The sequence below is a fragment of the Mesocricetus auratus genome, unplaced genomic scaffold, assembly GCF_017639785.1.
Source record: "Mesocricetus auratus isolate SY011 unplaced genomic scaffold, BCM_Maur_2.0 Super-Scaffold_100008, whole genome shotgun sequence".
Taxonomy (NCBI): Eukaryota; Metazoa; Chordata; class Mammalia; order Rodentia; family Cricetidae; genus Mesocricetus; species Mesocricetus auratus.
The window spans coordinates 56,302,214-56,314,471 of record NW_024429192.1 but is presented as its reverse complement, the minus strand read 5'-3'; positions in this window follow the sequence as shown (position 1 = coordinate 56,314,471).

The following is a 12,258-nucleotide window of genomic DNA, read 5'->3' as shown; positions in this document are numbered from 1 at the left end:
ATTTGTTTACTTATTTGGAGGTAACAGGTCACAGCTCTTCACCATCTAAGAAGAAACACAAAATAAACACAAGAAGAAAACTGGGTCATCTTTCTGCTCTCAGATATCAACTGTTACTCATAAACACAAGTAGGTTCCGGGAGCAGTTAGGTGGCTTGGCAGGTAAGGGTGCTAGTCACATAGTACCTGACAACCTGAGTTCAGTTCCTGAACCATGTGAGGGTGGAAGGAGAGAGCTGTGACCCCTAGAGTGTCCTCTGCCTTCCATATGTGCACCGTGGTAAACCCATGTCCACACACTTGAATGTGTAGACTAGTACGTTAAAAAGTAATTCCTTAAGATCTCTTAAGTGATAATTCTGAAGATACAGAAAGAAAGTTTCTCTTACTATTGTTGGCAACACTTCATTTCTATGATCTCATAGGTATTTCCCCTCACCAGCCAGCAAAGAGTTGGTTCTGCAGAAACACCAATCCAGTTCAGACACTCGCCCTGGAGGCTGTGGTCTCAATGCCAGCAGACAGACACCTGCTTCAGATGCTAGTCACAAGTCCACAACTGACCAAATAGCTGTACATCAGGGTTCCTATGAGCCCCTTAGTAGACTTGATCAGTGTGCTGGTTAGTTTTTGTCAATTTGTTATACACCTAGATCTGTCTGGAAGGGGGAAATACTAATTGAGAAATGTCTTTGTAAGATTGTCCTGTATGCACATCTATAGGGTATTGTCTTGTGCCAGGCCTTTTCTTTTTGGGCCACCAACCAACTCCCAAATCATGACACAGAGACTTCTTATTAGTTATGAATGCTCAGCCTAGCTTAGACTTGTTTCTGGCTTCCTTTTTTTTCTTTTAACTTACCTGTTTCTCTTTTTGCCTCAGGGCTTTTTACCTTTCATTCTTTCTGTATATCTTACTTTCCTGCTGCCTCTATGTCTGACTGGCTGATAGCTGTCTGGTTTCTGGCCCCGGGTGTGTTCCTCTCTCCCTCATTCTCTTCTCATTCTCTTGAGCCTAGATTTCTCCTATTTATTCTCTGTCTGCCAGCCTGACCTATCCTTTCTTGGCCTAGCTATTGGTTGTTCAGCACTTTATTAGACCAATCAGGTGGCCTTAGGCAGGCAAGGTGAAACAAATGTAAAACACCTTTACATAGTTAAACAAATGTACCATAAGCAAATGTAACATACCTTTAGACAGTTAAAGTAATATCCTGCAGCATATGCAAGTGTAGCAACACACCTTTGCTCAGTTAAAATAATATTCTGCAAAATTATTTTGATTACTGATTGATGTGGGACGGCCCAGCTTACTGGGGACAGTGCCATCCCTGGTCAAGTGGTCTATGGTTGCATAAGAAAAGCTGATTAACTGAATGGTCGTAGTAGTGGTGGCACATGCCTTTAATTCCAGCACTTGGGAGGCAGAGGGCAGTCAGATCTCTGAGTTCAAGGCCAGCCTGGTATACAAAACAGGTCCAAGACAGTCAGGGCTGTTACACAGAGAAACCCTTTCTTGAAAAACCAAAAAGAAAAAACACTGATCAAATGCTATGGGGAGCAAGCCAGTAAGCAGTATTCCTCCTTGACCTTCAGTTTCTGCCTCCGGGTTCCTGCCTTGACTTCCTGACCTAATTCCTCAGTTATGGAGTACGACCTGAGAGTTGTAAGATAAACCCTTTCCTCCCAAGTTGCTTTTGGTCATGGTGTTTTATCACAACTAAGTAACTAAGCTTGCGAGTGCAGCTCATAAAACTCAAGAAAACACGCAGGTTTATTGTAAAGGATATAAACTGCCAGAAGAGGTAGATAGGACAAGTCTGGAAGGAGCTACCTACAGCTTCTGACCCCATCAACTTGGTGTACCCTGTCCTCTAGGTGCATGGATTTGTTCTTGTTTTGCTTCCTAGAAGCCACATAGTCCAGTAGCCTAAAAGCTCTCCCTACCCTGTCCTTCACTGAGATGTCTTTGCAGGATCACTATTGAAGCATAGACAACTACATAGATAGTGGTTCTTACCCTTCCTAATGCAATGCTTCAACACAGTTCCTCATGCTGTGATGACCCCAACCATAAAATTATTTTGGTTGCTATTTCATAACTGTAATTTTGCTGATTATGAATTGTGATGTAAATATGTTTCCCAAAGGTCTTAGACGATTCCTATGAAAAGGTCATTTGACCCTGAAAGGGGTCACATCCCACAGGTTGAGAAACACTGATAACACAGATAAACGATTGGACAAAAAACTAATGCTAACAGACCAAGTGAGGAAAGCCCAGCAGGACTGTTTACATTCTTGGCTTCTGTACAGCATTCCTCCTCCTGGGTATGATGGGCTGAAATGAGTCTTATGATCTACTATCAGAGAAAGTAGGTGAGAATTCAATATAGGGGGAAGATTTTTCATTCGGTGATGCCTTGGGGGAAAATTCCAGTTCTGGTCTAGGGGGAGTGGAAGAAACAAAGGTTAAAAAAAACAACCAAGGCAACACTCAGTGCGTATTTCCCCCTCACTTTAAGTTAAATCCTTTTCCATAAATCTATACTTATTTCTAATAATGACATTTTATTGGTGATGAGTGTCTTAGGGGTTCTAAAGGCCTGCTTTAACCACATGGGAAAGTAGGGCAGAGTTCCAAATCCTACTTTGGTAAAAAAGCATGTAGTCGCCGGGCAGTGGTGGCGCACGCCTTTAATCCCAGCACTTGGGAGGCAGAGGCAGGCGGATCTCTGTGAGTTCGAGGCTGGGCTGGACCGACAGCCTCCAAAACAATACAGAGAAACCCTGTCTCGTAAAAAAAAAAAAAAAAAGCATGTAGTCAACGTAAAACAACCAAGTATGTAACAAGGCTCCCCATGTGGTGATCCCACAGGATGCATAGTGAAGGAATTGGCTTGAGTTTTCACTTAAGTCAGGGGCCCATTTCTAAACTTATAAACACAGGACTTTCAGAATCTAAGCAGGCAACCAGTTAGAATTGGATTCTGTTGGCACAAGCATTCTCTTAGTCATTCAAGTCCATTGGTTTCTATTCAGACTTACTAAGATTTCTAAGAATAAAACTCACTTTACATATGAAGCCTCACATTGTTCTCCCCATGTTTTAAAACTCAACTTGGGGGAATTGGGCTTAAATTTACTTAAAGCAGTTGATCTGAACTTTGGGCCTCCCAAAGAACTACAAAGATGCTAACTAACATCTTGGAAACTTGTAAAGAACTTACAGGCTGAGTTTCAGAATCCTTTAAAAGCCATCTTCATAACTAGAGGGAGTCCCTTCTATAGTAACAGTACTGGAGAGACCCCAAGCACATCCAGTATCCATTTTGCTCAGTGACAAGTTCCTGCTCAAACCCACCATACTGCTTGTGTCTGCCTCATTGATACTTGCTGGTTCACATTCAGGTTTCTCTACCCTGCATGATCTCGAGGGCAAGGACTAGGATTTACTCAGTTTTCATTTCCTGTGGCACTTGGTAACTGGCATAAAGAAGGTGTTAGTGACTACTCTCAGACTTCACTAAGTCCCTGACCAGTGAGCTATAGTCTAGGTGTCCCTGGATGTTTTTTACTTGGTGTCACACACACATAACAGTTTGTTCATTGCTTTATTACACCTAAATTGCTAGCCTTAACCTGCTGTTTGGAAATCTTATTCTTTTATTATTATTTTTCTGAGGCAGAATTCATTTTGCTAGTAAACACTTGCACACTGCTGTGCATGTGTTGAGAAAGTATAGATTCTTTAAATATTTACGAGAGGAAAGAGGACAGAAACTTAATCATATCGTCATTGCAGCCTTCCTGACTGATTTGTATGAAGAATATATGGAGGCAAAGCTTTTGAAAACTGAGCACTGTGTAATCTGCAACTTGTGGCATTTAAAGAGCTCTTATTTGCCATTCTGCTTGCCTTTGTTCTGATGTAGGCCAGTTTGTCAATGAGTCTTTTAAAATATAGATCCAGCAATGATGAGTAGGTGTGATCTGATCAAATAAAATGCAGGTCTATTGATGTTTCCTATAATCTTATTACAGTTGTCCTAAATGGGCAACTGAGTTGGCTATCTAAGCCATCATATCATACTATAGATCATATTGGGGTTGCAGTTTCCAGATGATCACATTGTCATTCCTGGAGTTAAAGTGGCATCATGTTAGGATGGACATTTCCCCAAGGCCTATGGTGCTGACCAAATAAGTAATCCATTGTCCTTACAGAAAAGCTCACATTTACTGCAAAGCCAAAGTACTTCATTCTCCTTGAGAATAGGGAAATGACTAGAAATAGGAAGACCAAAATATGAAATTAAAATTTTACCAATTTAATGCCATTGAACACCTTAAGCCAGGTAGAATAATTTTCAGTCTAGTTTCTTATGTTTCCTTCCTGATGTCAACTGTCATAACTGCTTGAACACATGGGCCCCCCGGGGGTCTTGAGAACCATGCTATAATACCCAAGAATCCCCTCTGGGATTCATTGTGTGTATTAAATAAGATAACATGGAATTGCTGTAGACTCAACATGATCTTGATGAGTGCTGACTGCCTCTGGTCACGTGTGTGTGTGTGTGTGTGTGTGTGTGTGTGTGTGTGTGTGTGTGTGAGTGTGTCTATGTCTGTGTCTGTGTGTGTCCTCAAGTTCTCCTTTGCTTTATGAAGACAACACACTGTTCTTAAAATCTTTGTCTAGCATATGACTAATAAAACAAGATTTCTGCCTGTCACTTGGCCAATTTTATCACAAGACATTATTAAAAATTAATGTGTTTTCTCCCATTGGCACTGGCATTCAGCGTGAGTCCTACTATCTTTATACCTTCACCTCATGAAGACTTCAAGGAGACAAGCATTACCACAGACTATGCAGAACTTGGTCTTAATGAAGAATGTGGCTAGCTGTTCAGGAGGGTACACACATCCTTCCCAGAGTCTTCACTTGGCTGTGAACTTCAGGTTCAGAGAGAGGAGACAGATGAAAAGCAAAGACCTTAAATCCAGCTGCTCCAAATGAAGCACAACAGACTCTCTTGGAGGGCAGCACTTGGACTTGGCAGAAGAAACTGGTAAAAGAGAAATCATTTTCAAGCCCAGAGCTTCAATGGATGCAGAAAAGAATAACCATTATATATTCTCCTCTGCCCCTGCTACCTTTTCATCCTCCCCTCCCCCCTTCCTCCTCCCCTCCCTTTTCTCTCCTCCCCTCCCCTCACTCCTCTCTTCTTCCCTTCCTTCTCTCGCATTCTTCCCCCCTTCCACCCCCACCCTGTCTTTTTCTCTTCCCCTCACTCTCCTGTGGGTTGCACTTGTTGTCTTAGAATAGGGAAATGGAGCGGTTGAGACAGGAAATGAGGCAAGTTGATAAGTACGCACTTGACAAAGTATCACACTGTTTAGCCACTGATGTATGCTTTACCATTCCATTTGTTTTTGATCATTTTGTCACCAAAGACTCTGTAAATCCCACAAAAAATTAACGAGATCTTTATGGAATAAATACATGAAGCATTATACAATATTAATGGGTCTTACTAGATAGATAAAGATGGCTACTCTTCAAGTTAACCTAGAAATTCAAAGTGTCTATTAAACCTTTCTCTTTGGTATGACTAGTAAGTAATGAGTTAAACTTATTTGATGTGTTTCGGCCCGTTACAGTTGTGATTTTTATAAATTCTAACACCATCCATTAGATCTGTGGAAACTCTGGCTGCTAATGTTTACCAGTGTGACAGGCACCAAGCAATGCTTTTGTTACTTTTCATTTTTATTTCTCTGGTTTCTACTGAGTTTCAGCAAGTTCATGTTCATGGGTCCTTTGGTACTATTAGTGAACTATTTTATGTTCTCTGCATTGTGTTCTATTTAGTTTTTGGCCATTGCCTCTTAGAGGATACTTTGTGTAGAAGGGGATACTTCGTGTCAGGATAGCAGTTTCTCAGACAGATTACTATTAATTTTGTTTCCAGACAGTTTCTCTATGTTGCCCTGGAACTTGCTCTGTAGACCAGGCTGGCCTGCAACTCACAGAGATCCACCTGCCTCTGCCTCCCGAGTGCTGGGACTAAAGGCTTGCGCCGCCATGCTCAGCTGGCTCACAAACATTCCTAGTAACCAATGCTGCACAACTATCAATTATTTACTCTGTGCCATGAATACAGTTTATGTCCTTACTAAAGTCATATTGATTTGAGTTCAATTTGGTAGTAGTTTTGGTATTTTAACAATTTGATGTATACATACTTTCTCTTCTTAATTTTTATGTATATATTTGTATGTATGTGGTGCATATTCACATGTATACAGATGCTCTCATATGAGGGGCACATATGTGTGTGCAGGTGAATATGCACATATGAACACGTGTGTGGAGGCCAAAGGCTGTTGTTGCCTTCCTCGATTATGCTCTACCTTATATATTGAGGCTGGGTCTCTCATTGGATCTGGAGCCAGTGTAGCTAGTTTGCTTGCTCCAGCCCTCTATGTCACTGTGGAATGGCAGGCAGGTTGCCACGCCCATCTGGCATTTAAGTGGGTGTTGGGGATCCTAATTCAGGTGGTCATGCTTATGTGACAAAGACTCTTCTAATTAAGCCAGCTTCTCGGCTTTTTCAATGATTTTATAGCTATTCTTTGATACTCTTTATTTTACATCCAAAATCATTTTCTCTACTTCCAAGGAAAAAATATTAGAGTTCTAATTGCAATGGCAATGAAATTGTTTATTAAAATTTCTAGAATTAAATTTAATATGAAGTCTTTCCTCCTAGGGAAAGGATATGACTTTCAGTTTATTCAAACCCCATTATGTGCCTTTTAATACTTATGTCCATCTTTAACAATGCAGATCTTGAATCATTTGGTTAAATTTACTCAAAAGCATTTAGAATTTCTGTCACTTTCATACTCTGAGTAGGTTTCTATTAGCATCATGAATGACTATAAGCCTATGAGAAAACTTCCCAGATCGGGTATCAGTCACTGGAATGCATAGGTTGAAAGCTGCCTCTGGTTTCCTAGAGGAGAAAGCTGGATGTGTGCTTTTCTAAGTGTGGTCATCCAGAGAGATGAGCCTTGGAAGAGCTACAGAGCCCTGAAATCTAGACCGTTGCTATCTTAACTAACCTCCTAATGTCAGGCTCTGTTCAGGCCTGGGCTGTTAACCTAATTAGTTAGTTTTTCTGACATGTTTTGGACATGGCGGGAACCATTCTAAAACAGGTGGAACTAATCCAAAGCAGAAATTTCCCCCAGTGGATTTAACTTCCAAAGGACCTGGGTTCAACCCCCAGCCCCCACAAGGCAGCTCACAATTGTCTGTAACACCAGTTCCAGGGGTTCAGACACCCTCTTTTGACCTCCATGGATAACAGACATACATGATGCACATTAAGCAAAACACCCAAACATGTAACATATTTTGTTTTATGGTTTTTCGAGACAGGGTTTCTCTGTGGCTTTGGAGGCTGTCCTGGAACTCGCTTGGTAGTCCAGGCTGGTCTCAAACTTACAGAGATCCGCCTGCCTCTGCCTCCCGAGTGCTGGGATTAAAGGCGTTGGTGGCATATCTCACCAGCAAGTCCCATGCAACTAAGTCTCCCCCCACCCCGCCTCCCACCCCTGCAAAAATAATCCTCAATATTCAAGGTTTATGATTTTGCACTGGGCTGCATTGGTGGTCACCTGTGGCATGTGTGGTGCACGTGCCTGCATCAATTTTCCAGTCATGTTTTCATTTAATTTAAAATGTAATTATTGTTATTACATGCATGTGTATGTGATGAATAGCATGGGGTATGTGCCACAACCCACCTGTAGATGTCAAAGGACAACTTTGTAGAGTCAATTCTCCTTCCACCTTTATGAGTCTCAATGATCCAACTCAGGTTATCAAGCTTGGTGACAAATGCCTTAACCTTGTCAGCCCTCTAGTTATTTTTTTTAATCCAGTCAGCTGGCAACTAAAAGCAGTTTAACAGCAATCAATGCTTAATAAAATGTATTGTCACAAATAAGTAATACAATAAATGTATCTATTCATTCTCCACACTTGTTACTGGAAACAAAACAGGTGTTGAAATCAGACAGTGGATGGGATATGATCAGGTTAGAGATAGGAGTTTTAGCACCCCCAAAGGTTAATGAGTCCTGAATACTGTCTGGCACATAGTTAGCCAATGAGGAGGAGCAGATGTGTGCTGGAGAAGTACCTGGGAGTTCTACAAGCAGACCTGCAGGCCGAAGGAAGAGAGAGCTCCTAGGACTGACTTAGGACTTTTGAAACCTCAAAGCCTACCCCCAGTGACACTCTTCCTCCAACAAGGTCACACCTACTCCAGCAAGGCCACACCTCCTAATCCCTCTCAAGTTGTGCCACACTTTGGTAACTCTGCATTCAAATATATGAGACTATTGGGGTCCTTCTTATTTAAACAACACTTTCTGAAAGATGTTTGCAATGGGTAGTGGGGGGAGTAGAGGACCCACAAGTTATTAGAACGATAATAAAGGGGGAAAGGCTGACAGAATATAAAATAAGAATGTCATCACATAAATTCATAGTTATCCATTAAAACCATTTAGGCTATTTAAAACAGGATTTAAGTTTCCTGAAAAGCCTTCGATACAAACCCATTACATGGATGTGGTGGTTTGAATTAGAAATGTCCTCTGTAAAGCTTGAGCATGTAGCAGGAGTTGGTCTTAATAATAAAAACCCAGAGTCAGATATTAGGGGGTGAAAGCTGAAGATCAGAGAAGAAGAGTAGCCAGCTATGAGAGCTCTTACCTCTACTGCTCCTCAGACTGGAAAGAGACCTAGCTCCTGTTTCCTCCCAGCCATATCACTGCCTGTTTGTCTTCACAGACCTCCAGACCTCTGTGGTTAACTAGTGGCCAGCTCTGCCCTCTGATCTTGAGGCAAACTTTGTTAGAGTGTAACAAGATATCCCCACATGGGCATTGAACACTGAGTTCTCCAGTTGATGATGCTGGTTGGAAAGCAGGAGGAAGTATGTCACTGGGGCGGGCTTTGAGAGGCTGTACCCTCATCCTATCTCCAGTTTGTTTGCTCTGCTCTGTACTTGTGGTTGAGATGCCATCTCTCAGCTTCCTGCTCCGGTCACTATGCCTGCTGTTTTCTGTCACACATCTCTGCCATGATGGACTCATGCCCCTGGAGCTTTGAGACATCATCAACGTTTTCAGTTCCATAAGTTGCTCTTGGTTTTATCACAGGAAGTATGTCTCTGGGATAGGCTTTAAGAGTGTGTAGCCTAATCCTACTTCCAGTTTACTAAGATAGAAGTTGGTACTAGAGAGTGGGATGCTGCTGTGAAGAGCCTGACCATGTTGAGTTTCTTGCTGTCATTTTTAAGAAGTGAGAAAGGTTTTGGAACTTTGGACTAGAAAAGAAGTTGAGGCCTAGATCAAAGATAGCCAGGAGACTCTGTATTCCTCAAGAATGTCTGGGCAAAGGAGTCAGTGCTGGTGTCCTTCTCTGTCTGGGGCCTCGATATAATTATGCCCACAATCAGCCTCTACACCAAGTATGCCACCATGATCAACCAAGCCACTCCCTACAACTACCACCCCTGGGGCCCTCAGGGCCCATGCCTGAAATGGCTGAAGGACCCCCTGGAATGACTGAAGAACCCATGAATACTCCTGCTGATGGAAGAAGACCCTTTTCCTGTTGCCTCCATAAAAATCTGGAACCCCCCAAAAGAAAGCAAAACCAAGAAGAAGGAGGAAGAGGAGGAGGGGAGGAGGAGGAGGAGGGAGGAGAAAGAGGGAAGGAGGAGGGAAGGGGGAGGAGGAGGGGAGAAGGAGGGGGAGGAGGAGGGGAGGGGAAGGGGAGGGGAAAAGCAAAGCAGTAGAATCCTGTTGGCAGAGCTTTAAGGACAGTTGGACAGTGTAAGTGACAGCAATGTGGAGACCCAGGTCAAGGATCTCAAAGGGAAGCAAGCACTTTAACAGCAACTGGGCTAGAGGCAATTCCTGTGATGTTTTTAGCAAAGAATCAGGTTGCTTTCTGCCCTTGTCCTGAGAACATTCCTGTGGCTAAATGAAAAGCAACAGGCTAATTCCTTAGGTGAAGAAAATTTGAAGACAACATAATGTTGAGTCTGTGGCATGGTTGTTACTGATAATGCTTATTTATGGAATAAATGAAAAAGAGCGATAGACAGAAAGAAATAGAAAAGATACAGTTTGGAGAGAAAACAATGCTAAAAAAAACTTAATGTTACAGCCAAGGCATGTGCTGGAAGAGAGGCTGTAATTAATCATTGAGATAAATGCCACTGAGGAGAGGTCTGCTCTAAGGGAAAGGTGCTGGGGGGGGGTGGAGTCAAGACTCCACCCAATGAAGTTTCTAATTGATGAAAGAGAGCCTCAAGTGTTTTTGCTCCTAGAAGGCAGTTCAAAGAGAGCACTTCTACTAATGTGATCCAAGGGGCCAGGGACTATCCCAAACTGGCAGCCAAATTCTGCAGTGTCACCCATGTTGTGCTGAATTTAGAGGCACAAAGACTATAGCCGGGGGTGGGAGGGGTGGTAGATTCTTCCTTGATAGTTTAGGAGCCCAATAAAGTCAAGAAACATGTGGCAGGAAAGTCCCTAGATAAAGGCCCTAAGTGGGCAGTGGGCCCTAAGAGGCCACCATGTGAAGCTGGGAAAAGCAAAGCCTGAGTTGGTTGCAATGGAGACCTCAAGATGTTGGGGATGCCAGGCCCATGAGCTATCTGCAAAGAAGTGGAACCAGACCAAGAGAAAGGTGTATACAGTAGGCAGCAAGGTGGTATGTGGAGCTACAGAGTTGGAGTTTGCCTCCTGTGGTTTGGTCATGTGCTGATCTGGTATTTCCCCATGATTCTCTGATTCCTCCTTTTTGGAATAGTAATTAATATCCCAGGTCTTTCTGTTTGACTTTACCTCATAGTATGTAGACAAGAGGTATTTCTTCATAAATGTATCCAATCAATAAATAAAAACAAAATTATTATTGTAATCCTCAAACAATGATTTAATCCAGGGATTGGATGTTTACTGCTACTAACCTAAAAAAATATACAAAAGCTAGGGCAAGTGAGTTTGGATCCCAAGCACCTTGGAAAAAGCTGGGCTTGTCAGCACACGCCTTTAATCCCTTTACTGGGTTCCAGACACTTGCGGAATCCAAAAACACTGGGTTCAGTAAGATACCAGTCCCCCAAAAAGTATGATGGAACTATGTAGAAAAACATACCCAATGTCAACCTTTGACTTCCATGCATGCATGCATTTGCATGTACCTGTACATACACATGTACATGCACAGCACACCACCCCATACCACCACCACCCCACACCAGTCATCTTGTGCAAAGGTATGTCACCACCTACAGTATTACAAGGGGCATCAAATCCCAGTGAGATGAAGTCTGATCAGCTGCCAGTTTGCAGTCAGCATGAAGCCCAGATCATGTTGAATGTGCCCTTCCCACACTGGGAAACTCTAGAGGCCTCGAGTTCTTCAACAGATTAATTATAAGGAAGACTCCAAAGACACATCAAGTTAAAGACACCAGCAAGATGCACCCTTGGAAGATACAACTGGATAAGAGACTAGCAAGGGCTGGAGAGATGGTTCAGTGGGTAAGAGTACATGCTGCCCTTGCAGAGGACATGAGTTTGGTCCCCAGCAGCCACATCAGGCAGAGGATGTGTTCGATTCCAGAGCCATAGGATCTCTGTCCAACCTCAGTCACCCAGGTGACAGGATAACAAAGGTGTATGTCCTCACAGCTATACAGAGCCATTATTTCTTGATCTAAGTCGTGACTACAGGATATTCCCTTCATTATAAATGCAATCTATGTGTTTGTCTTTGGTGTTGTCTACAAGCAAAAGAACCAAACCAAACTAAAACTAAACAAGTCTGGATAAAGGAATCAGAAAACTAGGAAAGATTTCATACGCAGTTCAAGCAAAATGAAAAGGCAAACCCCCAAGCCGGCTTCTATTTGTTTTGTTTTGCAATACAGTGTTTCTCTGTGTAACCCTGGCTGTTCAGGAACTAGCTCTGTAGACCAGGTTACCCTCGAACCCACAGAAATCTGTCTGTCTCTACCTCTTAAGTGCTGGGATTAAAGATAAACACCATCTTTTAAAAAAGGTGGTGTTCCAAACCAGCTTTTTAAAAAGGACTTTGAAACTCCCAGACTGTGAGAATCTTCACACGCAGTAAAGGGAATATGTCAGAGAAAC